The sequence below is a fragment of the Anolis sagrei genome, chromosome 4, assembly GCF_037176765.1.
Source record: "Anolis sagrei isolate rAnoSag1 chromosome 4, rAnoSag1.mat, whole genome shotgun sequence".
Lineage (NCBI taxonomy): Eukaryota > Metazoa > Chordata > Lepidosauria > Squamata > Dactyloidae > Anolis > Anolis sagrei.
This window is the reverse complement of record NC_090024.1, coordinates 182,442,724-182,467,870: the sequence shown is the minus strand read 5'-3', so window position 1 is coordinate 182,467,870 and position 25,147 is coordinate 182,442,724. Positions and strand designations below refer to the sequence as shown.

The 25,147-nt window shown below is 38.3% G+C and overlaps 1 protein-coding gene across 16 annotated transcripts in view; it reads left to right on the top strand.

Moving 5' to 3' along the window:
* The window catches only part of PTPRF (protein tyrosine phosphatase receptor type F), a 606,212-nt gene that overhangs the window by 118,851 nt on the left and 462,214 nt on the right, over positions 1-25,147 (top strand). The window contains exon 3 of one of the 16 annotated variants that reach the window (XM_067467925.1): positions 13,253-13,302. The exons of 14 other annotated variants lie outside the window; for them this stretch is intronic. The gene's annotated coding sequence lies outside the window, so the exon portion shown is untranslated. Of the gene's footprint in view, positions 1-13,252; positions 13,303-23,624; positions 23,733-25,147 lie in introns of those variants that run through there. One more of the 16 variants, XM_067467926.1, reaches the window with a different exon arrangement.

Here is a 25,147-nt window from a genome sequence, read left to right as displayed (position 1 = left end):
TACTGACAGCTGAAAACAAGAGTGTCCTTTTGAGGTAGCTGTGAAAAATATAAACAATGCCCCAGAGAAACAGTTATTCTAGTATTATAAAAGGAGAGCTGAGGTGCTTATCAGTAAGTATGGCATCGTTGCATACAATTTGGAGAACTGAGAAAATTAAATGCATTTTAAGTATTATTTGATACTGGGTTTTTCCCCTGAAAACCCCATGAATTTGTGTTAAATTTATCTTGGCTTATGAAAAGAGATGTAATGACTTCTGCTAACGAGATAAAGGAGAAGGCAGCACTTAATTTCCTAGGTGATACACAAAATAAAATGATTTGCATGCCTTCTAAAGATTATGCACAACCTTGTTAAATGCAGTACAATACAAATGAAGAACAAATGAGCTGCCCAGATAGGATGCATTTTTGTAACTCAGGGCGGCTGTCTGCAGAATTCCAATAGAAGATGAATCAAGAGGCACTTCTTCTCTCCAGTGTCTCTCAGATTTTGATAATCATTGTTGGCAAGATGATGTATCCAGGCATGCAGTGATAATGCATGTTTGTTATAGCAGTGGCATGTCATTCTGGGGTTTGATAGTTATAGTACTTTTTAGTGGAAAATGCAAATTTGCCAGCATTTCGATCTAAATCATTTTATACTGTACGTAATTTTCTTTCCTTTGATTATCTTAACATGCAATATATTCTAGCCACTTTAACAAGCGATGTTCCCAATAATTGAAGAATTCCTACTTTAGAAATGTTCTACATGCAAATAAACTGTCTGTGGTGGTTCCAGAGGGTGATTTTGCAATTAGACTAATCTTGTAATGAGTGATTAGGTGAGCGACAGCACTCTGCTTGCAAACAGTCTATATTGACTAGTGAAGCTCTGTAATGAACCGTAGAAAGTTCTATGCCCAGTGTTGTCTGGTGGAATTGTCAGTCACTGGCACATCATGGTTGAAACAGTTTATTGAGTATGACTGCCAAATCTTACACAGGTGCCAGATTAATTTTGATGTATCACATTTAGAGCAATGGCTTTGGACAGTTACTTTCCAGTGTGTTTGCTGGAAAACCATCAAAGAGAATTTGTGAACCATTGGACTAGAAGTAGCTGTGCTACTGTAAATAACCTCTTGCAATACATTAAAATCTCTGTAATAACAAGCTAATGCTTGTGAATTGTAACATATTCTATCTATAAAAGCAATTTTTGCTGTCTGTTCAGAAATGCCATTCTTAATCAATAAAAAAGAGGCTGTCTGCCGATTTACTTACTTTCCTTGGAATCAGCACCAGAGAGACAAAAAGATCCATGTCATGAACAGTAACATGGTATGATTGTATGGCACATAGAAGATGTAATTAGGGAAACAAAATTTCATGTTTATAACTCACAAGGAACCATTTTTGTTGTTTATTCATGAAGTCGCTTCCGACTCTTCATGACCTCATGGACCACCCCACACCAGCGCAACCTGTCAGCTGTCACCACCCCCAGGTCCTTCAAGGTCAAGCCAGTCACTTCAAGGATACCATCCATCCATCCATCTTGTCTTTGGTCAGCCCCTCTTCCTTTTTCCTTCCATTTTCCTCAGCATCCAAGGTTTCCTGTCTTCTCATTCTTTGGCCAAAGTACTTCATCTTTGCCTCTAATATCCTTTCCTCCAGTGAGCAGCCAGGCATTATTTCCTGGAGTATGGACTCCTTTGATCTTCTTGCGGTCCAAGGCACTCTCAGAATTTTCCTCCAGCACCACAGTTTAAAAGCATCTATCTTCCTTTATAGTCCAGTTCTCACATCCATAAGTTACTACGGGGAATACCATTGCTTGAACTATGCGGATCTTCATTGCCAGTGTGATGTCTCTACTCCTCACTATTTTATTGAGATTGGTCATTGCTCTCCTCCCAAGAAGTAAACGTCTTCCGATTTCCTGGCTGCAGTCTGCTTCTGCAGTAATCTTTCGCCTAGAAATACAAAGTCTGTCACTTCCTCCACGTTACCTCCCTCTATTTGCCAGTTATCAATTCGTCTGGAACCATTTGGGTAAGTAGAATGCCTGGTAAATACAAATGAGAGGTGTGTGGCTGTTTTTCTAGGATGATCACACTATTTTTTCTTCTTGGAATGTTTCAGGGAACTGTGTGACAAATGAGTATGGAAACTTTGGTGGGTGTTGTAGCCTTGAAAAATACTGAGAGGAATCATGGACAAAACAGAAGCACTTTTTTAGCATACAAGGCAATAAACTTGCCACAGCTCAGCACTATTCTAGCAAGATACGTGCTTTTATGGGGAAATTAGTATCCAGAATTAATGGATTCTCATTTATACCTTAGATTATATAGAACCAAAGGGAAACATTTGCTGCAAGTTGAAATTGAGCAGAACTGAATAGTGGAGTTTGAATCATTGTTGAGTAGAGAGGTGAAAGTAGTTGCCTTGTAGAAGTAGGTGAGTACTCACCAGCAACTATCAACAAAGCCATCAGTTGAACTGAATACACATGAAATCAAATTAGTGCTGATGTGGGAAGCAAAAGACAGTCACTGTAGCTTTAGTTATAGCTTGGCTACAGAAGTGAAAAGAGATGCTAAAATCAATATACAGGACAAGAGTGCCTTTTTCCTGCAGATTGTTGAACCTGAAAGATGTAACCTGGTCCAAACTTAGTAGCTTAATGATGATAATGTAGCTGCCGGAAGTCTGTCTGCAGGTGGAAAAACCTGCTATTTTATTTTTCTAATTCTTGACTGTACCTAACAGTAACATAATTTATTATTTATAAAGCATCTCAGACACTGGGCGGTGTACAATTAACTTGAAAAGAACGAACTCTGCCATCAAACTTACAGTCTTTTAAAAAGGGCTATTAAAGGAGGGAAAGACACACAAGAGGACAGAGAAGACGAAGAGGAGGAGATCAAATGTTAAAGACGTGTTGAGCAAAGATATATTTCCAGGAACTCTTTAAACACTTGAAAGGTGGAAGAGGTGTAGATGTTTGCTGCGGTGGGGGAGGGAATGGGAAAAGTGAGTTCCAAAGAAGAAAGAAGATCAAAAATGTAAAGGATAAAGTACTTGGAATGGAAAAGCTAACCTGCATTTTAGACATCTGCAGAACGGTGTTCTGGATCAAAAATGAACTTGGTGCTTCAGAAAATCTCCATACTTTAGCTTAAACCAATTAGGAGGACTTGAAACCAAGTCTTATTTTTTTTCTCTAAATTTGTACATGCCACTTATTTCTCAGTGAAATTTCCCTTTGTTTGTCAGAATTAGATGAATTAATGTAGTAGTCACTAAAAAGCACATTACATCTGCCAAATATCAGTTATCTCTATGGTAGATATCATCAAAATTTCAGATGGATACAGGGATTGGGGTTATAACAATTAAGACTTTTTAGTTTACTTTCCAGCTAGCTCAGCTCATCAGATGCCAATATGGACAGATGTAGGAGTGAACAAAACAGTGATGGGATACATATACAGCATTTCTCAGACAAGAGCTATTGATACATACTCACAGTAGATTACAGAAGGAATAGATAAGAAATTCAGCCTTTGGTTATAAATGGAGATCGAGTGGAGCCGTTGGCCAGTTTTAAGTTCCTGGGTGTTACTGTTAAGGAAGACCTGACCTGGGTTGTGCAATAGTGATTAGAATGTGGAAGGATGGGTATTTTGTTTTTGTAATCCTACATTCATTATTGTTGTTGTTGTTGTTGTTGTTGTTTACTTCATTTATATACTGCTTTTGTCACCCCTCGGGGACGCAAAGCAGTTTCCAATATATTCACGGCAAAATTCAATGCCTTACAAAACATGAAAACTTAATATAAAACAACAGTAACATAAAACTATCAATTAAATCATAAAACATAACTACATTTAAACATTAAAATAAGGGGTTTAAACACATTAATATAAACATTAAAATCACATGATCCAAAAGCATGGTCCAGGCTATTCCAATATCCAATAACAAATTGCACATAATCCATGTTCGTTTCTTTTCCTGCTTACTGCCCAAATGCTTGGTTCCACTGCCATGTTTTTTTCTGAAGGCAAAGAGGGAGGGTGCTGATCTAATTTTGTTGGGGAGGGTGTTCCATAGACAAGGGGCCACTACTGAGAAGGCCCTGTCTCTCGTCCCCACTAGTCACGCCTGTGAAGGAGGCGGGACTGAGAACAAGACCTTGGATGATCTTAGCCCCTGAAGATTTGCATCTCCTTCCCTTATGAGATTAGATCTGCCCCATCCCTCCTGATCATCTGGAAGAAATTCACTTCCTGGCTGTGGGATCAAGCGTTCGCAGAATAGACTGATTTACTGGTGAAGATAAGGTTCTAGTGGATGGCAGTGGACTGATTTGGATGACCATTTGAACCGGCAAATGGTTTTAATGTATATTTATAACTGTTTTTACTGTATGGTAATTGTATTTTATATTACGTTATTATATTGTGTCGGCATCAAATAGTTGCCTGTTGGAAGCCATCCTGAGTCCCTCTTTGGAAGTTGAGAAAGACGGGGTAGAAATGCTCTAAATAGATAGATAGATAGATAGATAGATAGATAGATAGATAGCGGGAGGGAGCTAGGTTCAGACAATAATGTGGTGTATTGGGGATGGCATTTAATTTTGTTGTATGATATACAATGCCAATAAAGTTACTCCATTCTATTTTATATGTTTGAATTCAGTTTTGGTTTGTTTAGAATTATGATTCAGATGTTTCCCAAATTGTTTGAATAACCCCAGTTTGGTTCGAATATCTTCCAAATCTGAAGCAGAACTCTTTTCCAGCATGATGATAAGACAGATAGGAAGAAAAGAATAAACCATAATGAGTCAAAGAATTGAATGGTTATTAAAGAGTAAGTACTAATGTTACTTCCTTTTCTTTCATATTGGATTCCATTGATGGGAGTATAACCAAAGAAATACAACCAAATCTAAAGAGGTAGAAAGTAGTATAAGAAGCAGAACAGATTAAAAAAAAAACCCCTTTTTATTGTATTTTAAAGAATGCATGATAAAAGATGGAGAAAGAATTGGAAGTGAGAGAAAAATATGAATGTGTACTAGGCATATAAATTAATATAAGTTGACCTTATGTTCTCCCACTACCCCAATTACTTGGCAGTGATATTTGTAGGATACATATTTTTCTGTGGCTACAGCAATAATAATATGCACTATATTGAACTTTGAATATTGGAGTTAGGTGAAGAAGGTGTAGCAAAACACAAATCGAGAGAAAAGCAAACTTTTCTGAGAGAGGAATATTGAAGCAGGCAGTAGAATTAGACTAGATCAATCAATTCTTAAAACAATAGGCTGCAGTATATATAAGCACAGAAATATATGTTGTTTCTTTGAACCTATTGTATATTAAATCCTTTTCTTTATTAATATCATCACAGATCTCCCTGTAAACCTCTGATATTAATCTTGTTTCATTTTCTCTTTCCATACAATACCCTACTCTGCACAGCATAAAATGACCACGAAAAAGCAATTTTTTTTGTTATTCCACCAATTCAAAGGTGTCTCAGAAATGGATAGGGTGAATGATAATTTTTAGCTGGTTAGCTATAACAAAATAGAAAATATAGCAATCTCCTCCTACACCTCTGGATATTTAGGAACAAGAAGCATACAGAACACAGTTCAACTCATCTATCAGTCAGTTTTAGAACTTTTCCTTAGGATTGCAAGCAGGGAGGGGAAGCCTAAGACTTCATGATGTGCAATTCTATAATAGAAGCAGAAGACAGTGAATTAATTTTATCCCATTCAAAATTATTTTTAAGAGCCGAGAACAAGTTTTTAGAGTAGCATGAATAAAAAAGAAATAGAGTCAATGTTCTGTACCTAAGGAGATGAAAGAATAGGTACATTCTTCAGGGTAAGAGGAAAGGATGAGAGTACAGGTGCTGCAGAACAGACATAAAGCTCAGCTTTGGATAGCAAGGAGATGTCTTATTGGAAATAACAAGACAGCCATAGGTACTAGAAAGAAGATGGAGATTGAGCAGAAGTCAGAAAGGAGAGCCTCAGCTTGTCAGCATATGAAAGATTATGAGAAGAATGAATGAAAGGATCAAGATGAAAGAGAGGAGGAAGATTTAAGACAAAACTTCAAGGATCTACAGCTGAAAGAGAAAAAAGATATTACCAGTTAAGGATACCCTCCAAAATGCTCAGAAAGGGGTTTTTTTTAAGCAAGAAAAAAAAATAGAAAATCACATGCACACCAAAACCAGAGGAAAAAAATGTTCAGTGATGTCAGATATGAAAGCCAAGCCAAATTGTAGGAGAACTGACCACACAGTTTCATGCAAATTGAAAATGATGGTGACAAGAATGCAAATAAAATGGTCCATGATACCTCATCCTAACTGAATTACAACCATTTATTGTTAGTATAGTTCTTTCCCAAAAAGTGCTGGAGGGTGTATGTTTCTTTCAAAATACATATTTAGATGGCATCAATATTCCCCCCAGTATGTGTGTGTGTGTGTGTGTGTGTGTGTGTGTATACACACACACATACACATACATACACACACATGATTTTGAAATGGCAGGAAATAATTATTGTGGAGGGATTTATACCTATGCTTTCTTTTATTTTCTATTTCAGAGTCTACCCTGGTGCCAATGTTGATATTGTCTCAGTATTTACTATTCTTTTTATTTGAGGTAGGGTGTATATTGTATTTGTCCTATCCCCTTCCAGCAGAACATGCATCAAAGAGCAGCTGTTGTAGCTGCTCTTTGATGCTTCTGAGGTCTAGTTTTGTAGACTCAGTCTGAAGTGCTAAAAAGACCCTGCAAAGCAAGCTTGTCTAAAGACTTTATCAAACCAAAAAAAAAAAAGATTTTTTTCTTTGTAGTCTCTGTGTTGGATTGCGTCGACAATCGAACTCTGTTACCAGTTGTAGGTTGACCTCCCGCCTCCTCAGTCCAGCCTTGAGCGATGAAGGACCTAGCATCCTCCACAGCCTTCCTCCATGGAACTCCACTGCAAGGCAGCTTGCAACTCCACTCCATTTGCAAGGCAGCTGTCTGGGCCAACCCTCTAACATTTGGGTCGCACTATAGACTGGACTCAAGGTCTCATCTGGATACTGCATTTGGCCGGTTAATTCTGTCCTTCTGCCTGTCATAAATATTCCCTGGCCTAAAGTTACATATATGCCTGCTTTCCATGTTATAAGGGCACAAGAGACACACCAGTTCTCTTTTTCAAGTCCTTTATTAAGCAAGAACCATGATGTTATATTTGTACTCTTTTATGCACTACTGCTTACTGATATGTGCAATAAATGCCTTATTGGTTCACTTAATTGGTGTCGGTTTGACATGTGTCCTACTTGCCATGACAATAACTTGCTAGTTTCCGTAGGTATGCATTCACAGAGACCACGAAGAAGAAGGACAAGTTCCTTACCTGTAACCATGTTTCTTTGAGTGGTCCTATGTGAATTGACACAAACCCGTCCGTTCCTCCTCAATATGCAAATCTTCTCCTCTCTAGCTGATACTGTAGCTCAGGAACTGGGGATCACAAAGCTAGGCCGCCTTTTATGTCATGTGGAAGAATGGACAGGGTTACAGACAAAACGTGAAAAATCACAGCTTGGGAAGCTTCCATTAGAGTCTGCGCAGGCACAGTAAACTCTATATCTGTGAATTACAGAGGACCACAGTTACAGGTAAGCAACCTGTCCATATCAAGGATATGGACTGTGTGCATACTACAGTTTCATCTGTCATCCACATTTGCAGGTTTCACTTTTGTGGATTTGGTTATTCAGGATTCCAGTAATATATTTTCCCTAGGAATAGTGCTTTCACCCATGATTTGTCTATTTATGGTTCGGTCATATTCTCCTAAGCGAATGTTGACTGACTGTATAGTGGTTGTGCAGAAGGCATGATCTCCCTTCTCCTGTTTGTTTGCTAGTCACCTCGTATCGGAGGGCTGTGGCAGTGTTTGAGGGCTGCTTTTGGGATCTCTTGCTTAATTTTTCTAGTGGCATATGTTTGCTTTAGCTACAATAGATAAACTTTTGAAAAGCAATAGAATGTTTACAAAATGAAAAGCTTTTACCTTGTTGCCTGCAGTTCTCAGAGGCTTTGGGGAAATGAATGCATGCAAGTATGAAGCAAGCTCACTGTGAACAGTCTGATTCAAGCTTTCTCGTTCCCATTTCCAGCCTTCTGTCTGCTTCCTTGCTGTTTCTTGAAAATAGAGCAGTTCTATTTCCCTGATGACCACCAGGAAAAAAAAAAAAACAAACCCTTAAGGCAGCGGCACAAACTGCTCTTCTTTTTGAATGAATTATATTGTCATTTTTTTTCTTTCAACTAGTATTTGTAGTGCAAAAATGACATAGCTAATTAATGCAGAAGTTCTTTTCTGTGATGTATAATATGCAAAGATTTGGTAAGTGTATATTAGATGTATTTCGCTTACAAGGATGGGATAATTGGAAGATGAGTTTTCTTTTTGTCATGAATAGTGCTGGATCAAAAAGAATTCTTTAACATTCATTTTATTACCTTTTTAACAGAAAAAAAATTAATGCCAACATCCTAATTCAAGGCCCTGGAGAACCAGGTTGCTTACTAGGCCTGAGGGGAGAGGGAAGCTAAGATGAAACTGTAGATCTTAAGACCCTTGTTACTGTTTTGGATGGCACAATGAAATAAAGGGTTTAAAGGTTTTATTGGGAGGGTTTAGATTCAAAACAACCATGCAAGCATGTCCATATTGTAAATGATGTGTCCTCATTGTGAATACTTTGCTAGAGGCTAGAATCTTCAAGGCAAAAAGATAGGAAAAGAAATGGGTGTCTCCTATTTCAGTGGGAGTAAAATCTAGTCTCATATGTGTATATTCCTATTTTTTAGAATAAAGTCCTATTAAAAATTGCCTGTGGGTTGACACTGTGTATATGAATGAATACCTCTAAAGATCAACACTTAAAACTTCTGTGTAAGTTCTCTTCAGCATGTTCCTAAAAGACATTCTAGGATTTGGGCATGTTTAGCCTGCAGAAGGGAAGGCTGATATGAGACATGATAAGGGCCATGTGTGAGGTGAAGTCATAGGGAGGAGGGAAGCAAGCTTGTTTTCTGCTGTCCTGGAGACTAGGATGTGGAACAATGGCTTCAAACTACAGGAAAGGAGATTCCACCTAAACATTAGGGAGAATTTCCTAACTGTGAGAGCTGTTCAGCAGTGGGGTGTGGTGGAGACTCCTTTTTTGGAGGCTTTTAAACAGAGGCTGGATGGCCATCTTTCAGGGCTGCTTTGAATGCAATTGTCCTACTTCTTGACAGGAGGTTGGACTGGATGGGCCATGAGGTCTCTTCCAACTCTATGATTCTATATGCCCTCTCCCTTTCTTCTTCTTCTTCTTCTTCTTCTTCTTCTTCTTCTTCTTCTTCTCCTCCTCCTCCTCCTCCTCCTCCTCCTCCTCCTCCTCCTCCTCCTCCTTCTTCTTTTTATCACCATAGTGTTGAATCCTTCCTCCTGCTTTGAATGCAATTTTTCTGCTTCTTGGTAGAGGATTGGTCTGGATGGCCCACAAGGTCTCTTACAACTCAATGGTTCTATTATTCTATTCTATGATTCTATGATTTGAGTACTCAGCAAGTTTTGATTGTCAGGGATTCAACCTGAATGCCACACATGGCTCCTGGCTCAGAATGAAACAGAGCAGGAATGAATGATAAAGCCCAATCCTTGTAAATACTTCCATAGCACTGTTGGTATTCAAACTGTATGTGTTTCAGAATTCAAATCAGAACATTCAAAACAGTGTACTCTGCTGGCTCAGCTCTCATGCATAGGGTCACCATAAGTTGAAGTCAATTTGGCTGCTCATAAAAGTAAGGGATCCCTTCTTTTCTGAAAATCACTTTGGAATACTTGCATTGAATAACTAGCAGAGTTTCCTTCGACAGACAAATGGATAATACTTTTTTTTTGTCAGCTAGCAAATAACATACCAATACTCGTTACTTTAGTGATACCTGGAGGCATAATAATGGTTCTGACTTTTTCTGGGTAGACTGGGTTACCGCTGCCTATATAACTCAAGATATATTTTTGCCATTGCTCAGGAAAAATGTGTTTTTCTAAATTGTTCTAAAATCCTTTCAGACACAATCAAATAGTTGTCTTTATTGTTGCAATTTGCTAATAAGTTCACAACTCACACCAAAGTAGAAAGTACTTAAATGGTTAGGCTTATCAACTTGAAAGATGCATTGTCTCGGCTGCCAAGACTGATTCCCTTCTGGTTTTTATGTGTTGCGCAAAATATTCAGCTGTGTAGTTAATTAGGAATCATTAGCAATCTGAACAAACAGATGTGATTTTAGCTATTAGTTCTGAAATCGTCTCCTTTTAATCAGCTTGAACATTGATGTTCAGGTTACACTAAGAGGTCTCTTGCAGACCTTAAATTGCATCATTTCCTAAAACATGATAAAATGTTGATGGGAAATTAAATGTACCCTTTGTCTGTATGGCCTTTATTCTTATACCTGCAGTCCATATTTTCAGAAAAGGGTTGATTAGTAGACTATCCAGACTAGCTGCTCATCTTTAATAGTGACCTGAATGCTGCAGATGACATGGGAATCGAGTTAAGTGGTGGTGGTTCAGTCTTTGTTTCCACTCTGGTGGTTGGAAACAGATGTTCTGTTTTGAGAGATTCAACCCTGTTGAAGATTTTGGAATGGGTGCTCGTTACTTTTCAAATTACTGGAGAGTCAGCCTTTCAATTGATTATCTCTTCAGAAGGTTCTTTCAAAAGTAAGACCAGTCTGGAGAAAATAATAGTGCTAAAGTAAATAAATTTTGGAAATAGATTTTGTGATATTCAGAGTCTGGTCACCAATGAGCATTTTATTTGAGTATGAGAAATTACATTATGAAGTCCTAACATGTCCAAAACAAATAACTACACTTCTGACATTAGCATTGTATTCCAAAGATAACTAATATATTATGTGTTGTTTTTTCTGAACAAAACCATGATTGAGTCCTATCATTGTTGTTTGCTTGCGTTTTATGGCATTCAATTTGTTCCTTTTTCTGCTATTGAATGATTACCACTTTTTTTCAAAGACCGAAGCTTTACAATTAGTATTACAACCATGAGCATACATGGTCGATGGCTTACAAACTTGTGTAATGACCTAATTGTGTTATACGGATTCTGTTGTTCGTTATAAAAGTATATTTTAGTTAGAAACTATTTTTGCTACAATCATGAGACATAGATTTGTTGTGTAATGTTCTATAATGTTAAGTAGAACAATGATTCCCACGATTTATTTTTTAAGACCTCCTTTAGATAGAAGTAAAAAACTTGTGCTTTAACTTTCTGTATCTAAACAGGCTTTCAGTCTTGGTTATGTTGCCTGCTCCAAATAGTAAGGGAGTAAATCAGATATCTGCTCTCCCCAACCCTTGGCACTTTTATGCCAGCTTTCTCCAGTGTAATACAGTCAAGCTGACTATTGTTTGTTATGCAATGCTGACTTTCCATGTAGTGTGCTGGAGAGGATTTTATAGTGAGAATGCTTTGTTTTATGATTCCTTAAAGCACATATTTTTCCAGTTGAGTTAAATACATTTGTTGTGGTTGATGTGTTATATTAGATAATCTATGGCAAGAAGGGTGACTACTTCAGTTCATCATAATTTCCTGACTCCATGTTGAGTGTTTTATCTTAGTTCCAAGGTTGGCTGTCACCATTGGTCATTTTGCTTTGGTAATGACCTTAGCTATCCTGCGGAAGAAGGTTTACAACTCCAGAAATTAGCTTTGACCAAGCTTTTTGGGTGGATTTATGGGAGATTTTCACCATGGCATGTGACAAATGGACTTCCGACATTATGACATTGTGGACCTTATAGCAACATCTTTTCTATGTAAGAATGCAAAATCAGTTACAGTGAAACATGGCTTCCAAAATAGTTAGAAAAGCAAATTTATTTTGTTGACATTAATCAATGTTGGCCGAATAGAGAATTTTCAATTCTGCAGTGCTGTTTGTAAGGAACATTTCTTGTGATTGTACCATTGAATTATTAAGTTGAAAAAGACTGATTTTAGTTAAATCTGCAAAATATAACTTGCATTTTCTGTTCAGCAGTTAATTATTAAATACAAATAGTAGCACTACTTAAAAATTGATTTTTGAATTACATTTATGTCCACAATTCATTATTTAATAGAGTAACAAAATTCTATTCTGAATTTTATTATGCTACTTTGTGGTGGTTTTAAGAAGGGTCTCTAAATGTCGGGTGGTGCAGCATGCTTATACAAATGCTATCTGACAAACAACAAACCATCTGGTTAGGCAGATAGTAAGAGAGAGTCAAAAAAGGAGCTATAGGAAATTTAAGGTTGAAAACATGATAGAAAGAGAAAAGAAAAAACGATGACTGCCTGCTATCTTGATCCTGTGCTACAGGTCTCTGTCCTGATTCCCACCTTCCTAGGCACATGTTTTTTTCATGTGGCTATTCTGCTCACTGCAGTGGATTCCATGAAGCATTGTTTCAGGGCAGACTCTATCTACGACAGTGACTTGATGTTTGTATTTTTCAAAATATCTTTATTACCAAAGCCTCTTCAAGGAAAAGAATGTAATAAAATTAAAATACAGCTAAAGCAGTGACATAAAACATTAAAATAATAATAGTAAATATGAGAAAATTAAAAGCTGGCATTTTCATCTCCCTGTCTGCTCATTTAAAAGCATTCTTTGAAAGCCTTTAAAACAATTAGGAAAGGTTGTAGTAAATGATTTTACAAGGATGAGGAAAGAAAAATAGTCAGGAGCTTAGCAATATAATAGAGCTTACCAGTAGTCATGTTCATATAGGTGCAGCCAATCATCCTATAAGACATTAACAGTAAACCACCTGCACTTTCAGTTGTGCCTGGAAATAAATTGATGAGTATAACTGCTATAATATCTGTTGAGAAAACATGCATCCCACAAGCAACCAGAGTTCTGAATTCTGCAACAAATGAAATGTCAAAGCCCATGTAGAGTTGTGGCAGGAGTCAGGTCTCAATGTAACCAGGTCTTGGATGTCTATACCAACCTCTGATTTTTTCAGCTAGGTTGCAACAGAAAATCAGCCAAAGAAGTTAAAATTCATTTGCTGAATCAAAACTATCTTTGTTTCCATACATAGCACCAACTCCAAGAAAACCACTAAGCAGAAAGGCACAGGAAGCAAGTGAAGTAAGTACATGGTATAATGGAAAGAAATATGGTGGCAGAAGGGGGGGAAGTGCAATCACAAGAGTACCAGGAGGAAAGGAAGGGAGGCATGTCAGCAACATGAGGTGTGAAAGGGAAGGAGAAGGTGGATGAGACAAGGTTGGAACACAGAGAGGGAGGTGAGGTACAGTCTAAACAATCCTCCAGGAGTGGTACATTTTAAGCCTTTTGGTTCTCCTTTACCTTCAGTGCTAACTTGGATGCTACCCGTCGGAAAGGTGTAGCTGGTAGAACAGAATAGGAGATTGTTTCCTTCAATGCTTATTGAAGAAAAATCCTAAGATTTTTGGTTTCAGTTAGTGTTAATTGACTTCATCCAATGTTAAAGAAAATGTTAAGTTCCCTTTGAAGGACTAATTCCACATTTATTTGTCTTGGCAACATACTTCCCCCCCAGCAATTAGCTATGTTTGTCCTTAATTTCCGCTCAATATTCCCCTTGTGAATCAAATGATAGTTAGTCTCAGGGGCATCCTGTGGTATTTTCTTGAATCTAGAGCTCATTGCTGTCAGTTTAAAAAAATGATAAAAATTACAATGAATGGATGAGAATACCACTAAAATGCCCGTGCATGACAAAAATTTTGATGTTGTAGTTATTTTACCCATTTAGGAATGGATATGCCTATCCGGTCCTTATTGATCCTGTAAGGAAGTCTTTCTGAGATTCATTAATGGCATAAGATATTTTTTTACATACCATTGTAAAGGTACAGGGATGTCATACTCAGTTTCACCAGGGGGCACATCAGGCTTATGGTTGCCTTCAAGGGGGTGTTTGTAATTGTAAGACTATATGAATGTAACTGTATTGCCCTTGCTTTGAAAACCTTATGGGCCACATAAAATGACATGGTGGGCTGAATTTGGCCTGCGGGCTTTGACATTTGTGCTATAGAGTTCTTAACCTGTAGTCTGCAGATCCCTGGGTCGCTGTGACGTTCCCACAGAGTAGATATGAAGATAGCTCAGCCCACCTCCTTCTCACAGTAATAGAGCCAAAGTAAAGGCTGGCTTGCTCTGTGCTTTGTTTGTTGTGTGGCTGCTCTGCCACAGGGATCAGGCAAGTTGGGCAGCTGAACCCCTTCTCTATCTGTCCACTGCAGACATTGATGGGGATGGAATGGCTCTACCCTCCAAAGGGGTCTGGCAGGGTTATTGACTCCTTCCCTTCCTCAGAAAGAAGCGCTTGTCTTTGTTCAAGAGGCATGAGAAAGCAACCAAGACTAGATTCTACCATTTCTCAGGGGCTTTCACTCATAGGAGCTATGGGCTGGGTGCCTGCCTATGTGAAATACCATAAATTATGGTACTGAGGTGACATCAAATGTAGTGACTCCACCAGTACATCTCTAAGGAGGCTTGGTGGTGGGTGATTTAGGAAAGAAATAAACAATTAAAGAAATAATGTATTAGGTGATAGCAGCAGGAGAAGGCAGTGTCTGGTGAAAAGGAGTAGTAGAATTGGGCATTGTCTGCGTATAGGTGATATCAAACTCCAAAACTCTGGATGATCTCTCCCAGTAGTTTCATGTAGATGTTAAATAACATTGGGGAAAGTGATGAGCCCTGCAGAACCCCACAGTGTAACAGCCATGGGGTCAAGCAGGACTCCCCCAACACCACCTTCTGGCTGCATTCAAAGAAAAAAGACTGGAACCACTGCAGAACACTGCCTCTCAGCCCCATTCCCATCAGTCGCTCCAGAAGGATACCATGGTGATGGTATTGAAAGCTGCTGACTGGTCAAGGAGAACCAAATAGGTCACACTCCCCTTATCTAGTTTACCAAGGTGAGCAAAACCGTCTCTGTTCCATGTCCTGGCCTGAAGCCAGATTGAAATGGGTCTAGAAAATTAGCTTCAACCAAGAACCCCTGGAGTTGTCTGGCCACCACCCATTCCAGGATTTTGCTGATGTATGGCAATTAAGGGATCGAATTAAGGGATTTTTTAAAATGTAGGTCTCACCACTGGTTCTTTTAGAACTGTGGGGACCTTGCCTTGGTGGAGTGAGGTGTTGGTGAGCTCCCTTAGCGACGGCTTGTACCCCCTAGCTTGTTTAACAAGCCAGGAGGGACACTGGTCCAGGATACCAATAGTAGCCTTGACCTCTCCAAGGATCTTGTTGTCACCCCGAGAAGAACCAATTAAAAGTGATCCATAAAAAGAGGGCCAGACGGTGCGTCACAGGAGCTGTACCAAACCAACTCAGAGTTAATCTGACTAATTCTGGTGGCGAAATAGGATGTGAAGCCTTCACAGTGAGCTGTTGAGTGGAATGGAAGATCATCTATGTTGGGTTTTACCAGACTTTGAACCACTTTGAACAAGTCTTCAGGTCTATTCTTCTCCGCAACTATCAAACTAGAATACATAGTTGTTGTTTTTTGCTGCCTGTATGGCCAATCCATATAGTCTGCAATGGCCATTGATTTTCTTCAAATTGGATTTGTTCTGAGTTTTTTGCCACTTGCGCTATAGTCTCCTTCCCTCTTGTTAAATTGCTAACAGCTCACTGGACAACCAGGGAGCTAGTTTAGCTCCACATCGGGAAAGAGGACACTTCTGAGTGATCATATTGATAGCCCTGGTTGCCTCTGTATTCCAGAGCTTGACTAGGGCGTCAATAGGATCACCTTTCCTGGTGGCCAGAAATTCCCCAAGAGATATCAGGAATCCATCCGGATCCATAAGTCTCCTGGGGTGGACCATCTTAATGGGTCTGCCACCTCTGTAGAGGGTAGGAGCCTCTGTGAGTCCAAACCTGACCAAGAAATTATCTGGCCATGACACAGGAACTATGTCTAGTTCCTTCAGCTACTGCTGCTTCCTGAGGCACTGAGGCCATCTCTGCTCCAGGACGTCGCAGCTGCTGCTGCTGCCTTAGCTTTGTGACTGTGACTGTCATACCAGGCATTATTATTGTTATTAAAATTCATATAGAATTATTGCAGTAAAATATTATAGGTGTAAGTGCATTTACATATTTCTCCTTTCTCCCCATGTTTGAAGACCCTTGATGAGCACCTTTAAATAAATATTTGATGTACTTTTAAATCTTAAGTTGAGTCATAACAACACAAGATATTCAAAGGAGGTCCTTGGTAAAGAAAAGGAACTACTACTTATGTACTGATGTGTGTGTGTATGAAAATTTTCTTACGTTGTCCTACCAGTCAAGTTGGCCACTAAAATTATTTATTATTTATCATTAGGAGGCTCTACATGTTCAAAATACTGTGTACTTAGTACTAATGTATAGAAAGCTGGTTTTTCCAATATGTACACACTTACATGGACAAACTACAGACCAATCTGTATTTTTTCTATAGTCAAATGTTCAGTGACACTTACTGACAACTATGGATGGGTTGCAGTCTTGGAATAATAATCTACTGAACTCATTCATGTTTAACAAATTGATCTCAATAAACCATAGTTTATTAAGCGGAGAAAGAACATCAGGCCCACATGTTTTCTTTGACCTTTCCCCTCATTATCTTGTATATTAGCCTTGGCATTTTTGTCCTTTCCTGCTTAAGCAACAATTTCCTGTTTTACCTAAAACAGTTGTAGTTTAATGTTGTCTTACTGATTAGGTCCTGATAGTAGATATTGCATCATGTTATACTGGTTGTCTCTACTCTTGCTCTGATATATTTGAAGTTTCCATGCATGGGAATGACCATAAAAATCTTCCACAAATCTTCAAAACAAAACAAAGCAAAAAAAACAAAAACAAACCCTTATACTTCCACCAGCCAGCTGGGTTAAAGAAATATTCGAAATTGTGATCACCACGTATTCCTCCCAGAAGGAAATAGGTGGCGAAAAATAGGAATTTACACCAGAGATCCCTTTAATATCATTGGATTCTGTAAAACAGTCTCCCATTTTCATATTCGGTATATGAATGCTAGGTAACTTCTTTTCATTATCATGGTGCAATATTTCTCTGGAGAAGATATTATAGAGGATGATTTCCCTAAAGTAGAAAAATAGTGAAATAGTAGAGCATTATTATTCAGAAAATCATCAAATGTGTGTCCTGTTTGGAAGTGAAAAACAATCCATAAACATGGCCTCATAGCATCTCAATGCCACACAATTAGCAGTGAGAAAGAGTATACTGCTCTCGCGTACCACTTTTTTACGACAGTCCTGCCTCTCTTTGTGAAATAGATGATTCTATCGCATCCTTGGGCAACAGTTCAACCTCTTATAGTTAATTCACTAAAATTCATTATTTATCAGGATCAAAATGTTCTACATTATATTCTCTTAAAAGCCGACTGTTACTATGCCATTCATAAAATCTTGCTCTGTGTGTGTGGTTTAGTAAAAGTGTGGCATAATATAATACACTAATAATTATAACATTTTGCAGGTGTATATAGCCAGTGTATATACCTAGCTTTGAGATATGTACACCAACACCTAAATTGTTTTTAAGAGAGGCTGTTGTCTCAATGTGTGCACAGTTAAATTGGCTTTGTAAAATATTGCCTTGTCCCGGGGATTTTACATCCAAGGAAGCCTATGCTTTGATTGTTGTGGAGTTAAAATACCGCACATTTGTTTGGGGCTAAGGAAAACATAAGTTAATGGAACTGGTTGGCTACTGATGTTTTATTTTGGTACACTGTTTCCTATCACTGGACTTGATAGGTTTAATGCCATATAGTAGTGTGTCTTAGGCTATATGATCTGGAGCAGTAGCAATTGTTTTTCCAAATGTGACAGGGACTAGCACTGTGTTTCTGCCAATTGACATAGTTGTTTTTGCTTTCCTGGAAACTCACCGTTGAACAGTAGTGAGTGACTCTTTGACCATGTACTACTTCCTTGAGTAGCATTGATGTACAGCATTTTTTGGAAGTCCTAATCATGCCTGACTTTTATATTTTATTTCTTTTCTAGGGAATACAGTCTACCTGTTTTAAACCCTTCGGCTAGGCATTTTGCAGTGAAAATTGTACAATTAAGATGTATTTGAGATATGTGATTTCTAGTGGATTATTAATAATAATCTCCCAGACTGTTTCTTGGGAGTATAGTGATATGTGATATGGTTGTGATTGGGAAATCATTTGTTCTGCTTTCATTGAAACGGCCCTTAATTTACAAGGGAACCCATCTTGTTTAGATGGTTATGGCTATGTGTGATGTACAGGATGTCTGTCTTCTTCCAGATTCAAATAATGGGATTGGGGCCTATTGTGAAATGTTGTGGATGTTGGGAAGAAGAAGGGGAAAGAAAAACAGTTTTGAAACAGGTTAAGACAAAGTTTTGTGTTCTTGACTTGCCACAATTGATCTTGTTGTTTAGATATCATATTGGTAATTTGTTTAATGATAATGTTTTACCTTTCGATTGTTAACAACCTTGAAATTATGCACAAGATTTCATGAAACATTAACTAAACACATTAAATATTATTCAATACTATCTAGATATCCTAATTTAATCCTCTTGAGAGGATGGAGGTTTCCCCAATGTTAATATATCTTGTGACTGATGAAGGTGTTGTCAGTGTGCTGGTAATTTAGTGGCTAAAACTGCAGAATTTGAGTATATTTAATTCCTTATTTAAAACTATACAAAATATGTTAAATTTTAGTGCCTGCAGGATAAAATATAATTGACTGACTGTACTAATTGTAGTATAAGCAACCAGAACATCATTTTTGATAAATATGCTGTACGTTATTGGGATTTCTCTTTTGTTCTGGGACTCCGGCAAAAGCAGTTCACTTAATGCAGAAGAAAGAGTAATTTGTTCTGTATTGATTGGAAAGATAGCCAGAATTTAAGAAATGCAATATGTATAACATAATTTATACTTGATATTCTACGGGCAAGAAGAAAGTACTCAAGACCGATGTCTCCCTGGACTTTTCTATGTGTAGTGCTAACAAAACTTACAATACTTTCCATGATAAATGAGATAGTAACCATGGGCACACATGGACAAAGTGACACACTTTCTGTCAGTAATGTGCAGTACCACATAGCCCTTGCCATAAAGCATCAGCAGAGCTTAGACTAGCAGAATTGGGTGACCAGCTTTTTAAATGGTACAAATGAAAGTGACATTTTTTATTTTGGGAACTGAATTTCCTGGTGTTCATTAAAATTAATTCTACCTTCTATTAATATAGATTGTGCAAAATGGAAGCTGCTACATAAATGCAATTTGTTTCTATAAAGCCGGTCTACTTTTACAGCAAATGTAATTGGTTTGAGATAAATTGCTGATATTTAATTTTGTGGATTACGTGAAACCTGTTGTTAACATAAATAAACTTTGGGAAAGCAATATGTAATGTTAATGACTTGGCGAGCACCTGTCCCTTGAGTAGTGACTCAATAACTAATTCCCCAAATTTTGTTTTTCTTTCGATTCTTTTTGGTCGGGAGAGAGATTCATATTATTCTCCGCATCTATTCTCAGTGCTGTGTAATATTCATTGCTCTTCAGAAAGAGGCTGAATTCACATTATCATCTCAGTCTGTTGCTGGCACATTTTTAAAAAATTAACCTCCAAAAGCTGTATGATTGAGTGTAAAGCTTGATCGAAGTTGACTTCTGCATGTGTCATTTGGCGCTCATACAAATGCTTTAACTGGTAGCAGTGTCTCAAAATATCAGTACAGGCTGGTTTAAAAAACAGTCATGGAACAAGTCTCTTGCTTGAATGCTCTCTTGGTCTCTTCAGCAGTAAAACAAAGAAGATATTAATGGAGGAACTGGTAAAATAAATTAACATTTGGATCATCAGTGTATAATGGTTTCAGCTCCTAAAGATGCACTGGAAACCACCACTGCTGGGGACTTCCCATTCACTTTAGCAAATGAAGACTTGAGTGGGTGAGAATTTCCTATACTTTGGAGCACTCACAATGATTTGGACCAAGAAGAGTCTTATTATGGAATACGAATTGTGCCATTGTTTCACTCTAATAGAGTATGAAGATTATTTTTTAAAGAATAAAAAAATGGGATTATAGAGAAAACTTGGTGTTATAAGATGTTGGGGTACATCTGCATTATTTAGACTTTTGTCATCTAATGAAATCTTAGGACTAATATGTCATTTCCTATGGTGCAAAAAATAGTAGGCCAGGGTTTGGGGGAGAGAGCTGTTCAACCAAACTTACCTAGAGTAGATCAAATGCTACTGGGCAGCTAACTCCGGAAATCTAATCTGAGGTTTTAAAAAATACTTATCAGAAACAATCAAAAATATACCTTAAAGCAAAAAGCCAGTTGCCAAAGTATAAATAAGAATTGGACCCATATTTCAACTACGTAAAGGAAGAAAAATGAAAGTTTTCAGCAGAGATTGGAAACATTGCTTATTTGGGTAACAGCTCACACAAGTTGTAGCCACGTTGCCCAGGGGTTTCTAACAGTTGGAATAAAAATAGCAACTTTAACAAGCTCTGATTTTAGACAGCTGAATTATAGGTAAAAGAAGCTTGGCACATTTGCCTGCCCAGGGAAGGGTACTTGCTCAAGCTGTTAAACTTCTGGCTTTGAGTCTCTGTGTGTTCAGGTCACCACCATTTAAAAAAGGTTTTTTGGGGGGAATGCTTCTCATCTTTAATAACTGTGTGGCAGCTGTGTACTGCTCACCATCCTGTTGAATTTGGCAACTCGAAATGAGTGAAAATTTTCTTTGGTTTTTTTTTTTTTATTAATTCATTAGTTCTATGGGAGAATGTGTCCAATATTAGAAAATGAAATATCAATACAAAGATATAATTAAAGTGCTTTGTACATCTCCATCTAAAACTATATTAAAGATAAAGATTCGGTTCTTGACAGTAGTGATTTTTTTGTTTTGTTTTGTTTTGTTTTTTTGGTGTCAGGAGCAACTTGAGAAATTGCAAGTCACTTCTGGTGTCTGCAAGGACATTGCCCAGGGGACACCCGGATGTTTTACCATCCTGTGGAAGGCTTCTCTCTTGTCTCCTTTATGAGAAGCTGGAGCTGATAGATGGGAGTTCGCCCCCGTCCCCCAAATTCAAGCCGCTGACCTTTCGGTCAGCTGTCCTGCCGACACAAGAGTTTAACCCATTACATCACTGGGGGCTCCATGCCAGAGTGATAGAAATAGGACTCTTTGGGTAGAGAAGCCTCATTATTGATAATTGTAGCCTTAGCTTTTACATGTCACATGTCGACCACTTCAGGAGATTGTCTGCTCAGAGGATAGACTTGGCACTACAGCCTACTAATGCAGTATGAAGATTCGTTAAAAAAACTCATAAATCACAGAAGCAGTTTCTCTTTTTGGCAACATACTTGTTTTTAACATGATTAGTCTATAACTCTCAGTATTCTAAATTTAATATTCCTCGGCTGTATAGAAAATGCTTGAAATTGAGTTTTGGCATTGAATATTGAAAGCAGTTATTCATTTGCAGATTGGATAAAGTAGTTCCTGCTGTTTGTGTTTTTCTATTCCACTGTTTTTCCGAATTTCTACAAAAGTGTTCAAGACTAGTGACAAACATGAATGCAGGAAAATGTTATTAGGAAAACATTGAATTAAAGTACATTGAAATCATAAGCAGTAGCAGTTAATTCCAGATTAAGGTCCAGTAGAACCATTCTGATTTCAAGTTGTTTACAGGCAGGCAGACATAGCACTCTTTAATAATAGTAGTAGTAGTAGTAGTAGTAGTAGTAACAAGAAGAAGAAGTGTTCGACTTGTGATTTTGTGATACGAAATCCAGCATATATGTCTCGATTGCTGTGACATACTATGTTTTTGTGTCAGTAAAATACAACAAATTCATTTGTATCATGAAGTTGTACCATCTCCTGGAGGGGACTCAAAGCGGCTTACAGGACAATAACTTTGCAAACCATAAACAATAATTAAGCTAAACAACAAAATTAACTTAAGGTAGCAAAAGCAGCACAAAAGAATATCAAAATAAAACGACATACTAAATTGACAGAACAACATCATTCATAAATGAAAATAAACAGTGGTGATGTTATAAAACCAATTAAAACAGCCACTGGTCTGGTTAAAAGAGAAAGACCAATTAAATCTTAGTGCCATTTAAGTCCTTCGGCCAGGAGCCCCCGGTGGCGCAGTGGGTTAAAGCACTGTGCCGGCAGGACTGAAGACCGACAGGTCGCAGGTTCGAATCCGGGGAGAGGCAGATGAGCTCCCTCTATTAGCTCCAGCTCCTCATGCGGGGACATGAGAGAAGCCTCCCACAAGGATGATAAAACATCAAAAATCATCCAGGCATCCCCTGGGCAACGTCCTTGCAGACGGCCAATTCTCTCACAACAGGAGCGGTTGCTCCTGACACGACAAAAAAAAAAAAAAGTCCTTCGGCCGTTAGATATTGCATTAACCATTGTCAAAGGCCTGTTTAAACAGCTAGGTTTTCCATTCCCTTCAAAATGTTGAGAGCATGGAAGCTTGCCTAATCTTCATGTGGAGGGCGTTCCAGAGCCGGGGGGTCACAACTGAGAAGGCCCTCTCCCTCGTCCCTACCAACCTCTTGAAAGGATATTCCAGAATGGGCACCACAGATGACAAAAATCACCTTCTGGAGTTCATCTTTTCTATATCTGGTTGTGGTTGTGGATTTTAGATGGAGAAATCGGGGTTTTAATTCATTCACAGGCAGATTGTGGGGAGCAGGAAAGAGATACGATGCTTAAACTGTTCTGATCCCAGCATGCAAAGAGTACCTTGTACTGCATCTGGAATCAAATCAGTAATCAGTAACACTGATGAAAAGTGAGGATTGTGTAAAGCACGTTGTTGTAATCTAGCCTAGGATTGTGAAGGGCATAATTAACTGAGGAAGAGTCCACCCCAGGCCTCAGGAATAAGGCAACTGGCGTACAAAACCAAGTTGATTTAAAGGCATTCTTAGACACTGCTTCTGTATCCCAAACTCTCAAATAGCAGCTAAATTCTTACTCAGAGAACATTAGAAACAATAGAATATTCTTCTTTCAATGTATTGTCAATGGCTTTCACCGCTGGAATCACTGGGTTGCTGTGAGTTTTTCAGGCTGTATGGCCAAGTTCCAGCAACTGTGGCTGGCATCTTCAGAGGTTTTGTTGGCATTGAGTTCAGCTTCAGTTTCTCATCAAATCCAAAGTACTGCCAGGCACACTTTTTCCTATCTGAAACATTCAATTAGCTGGTTTCAAAGATTCTGCTTTTATTTTATTTTTTCTCGTTTTTTTTTTTAAGTTTATGTTCTTATCACAAGCTGCTCTTTGTATTGTAGGATGGAGTCTTCCCATTTACTTAAAAAAGGAACTTGAAATCACATGTTTCAGCATAGGGTGCACCTGTTTGAAGCCTGCCATCCATCCAGCTATGCCTTTTTGAATGAGTAAGTCTAGTTCCATACCATCCCTTTTCCCTCTTTTGCCCAAAAGCCACATAACATACTCAGACCTATTTGGGTTGTTGCCCCAGTTAAAGCTTTTTGCAAAGTTCCTTGTTTGTTTGGGGAAAAAACCTTGTCAATTGTGGTGTTCATAGGGACATGGGTACCAACTCATACTTGCCTACTGTGCATTGATGTTTTTATTTGTTTGCATTACAGAGAGTTGGGGTTTCTGTTTGGTGGCTCTAAAGCCAAAAAGTAGCTGTAGCCAAACAACATATATTCAGGATAGCACCAAGGCATTATGCTCGGTAAATACTAAAGTTTAGAGAAATTGGGGGGGGGGGGGGGGGTAGGGGATAACACTTCTAGACAGCACCCACAAGAGCTTTATGAGAATTTAGGTGCTACAGAATCATGAGTGTCTTGTGATTGAAGTCAAAGAAGAATTAGGATGGGCTTGGGCTTGGAATGAGCTATTAGGAAAAAAAGCATATCAGGTGTCTGGGACACTGAACAAGGCACACTGGCATTTAGATGCAGAGCCGACATGCAGTCTAACGCATAAATAATAAATAAAACTAGAGTTCTAGAGAAATGGGAGTAATAGTCACGAGTGACCTACTTTTGGTTACCAAAATTATCTTCACTGGCAACACATAGTATTTGAGAAAGCAGATAAACTTGAAACCTTTGAAGAAGTATGGAAGCCATTTCTGAACGTTTGGGTGATAACTGAATGCAGCCTATTGAAGCAATCCTTTGAGCCTTTGAAGCAGCTCTAATCTCAGTTCCCTTTCTCTGCCTTTTCTCTTTTTCTTCTTGGGAAACACAACACAAGATCATAACCTCTGATCTCGCAGGCACTGTGACATTTCCTGTGGTAGGAGGTGGGGAGCAAGTCTATAGTATGAAAAAAGACAACTTGGGAGACTTAAAAAATGAAGGAGCAAAAGCTACCTAACATCCTGACACTCTAGGATTCTGTGTTAGAGACATCAGTTCCTTTTCTGACACAGCAATGCCACGGATTTTCAGAGGCAGAGCTCTGCTCTATAGAGGGAGGAGGCAAAAAGGAGAGGGGAAAAGTAGTAGGATTTTTAAAATATATTGTCTGACTGCTACACTGACTGTTAGGATCAGACCATAAAGGATGTACGGGCTCTTAAAAAAAAACCCAATTAAAGCTCATTTGTTTTAGCCTACTGTTTATTAGTACAGCCAAAAGCAGCTGTAGAATGTTTAAGATTAAACAGAATATTTTAACAAGATCTGTAAGTGTGGGCAGCACAGCTCTGAAATGCATTCATTGGGTTTATTTGGATTGCAAGTTCAAAAAATAATCACCTGACTCGCTAAGACATGCAATTCATTGCAAAATGTCACATCAGTACTATGCAAGTTAATGTAATTTCAGA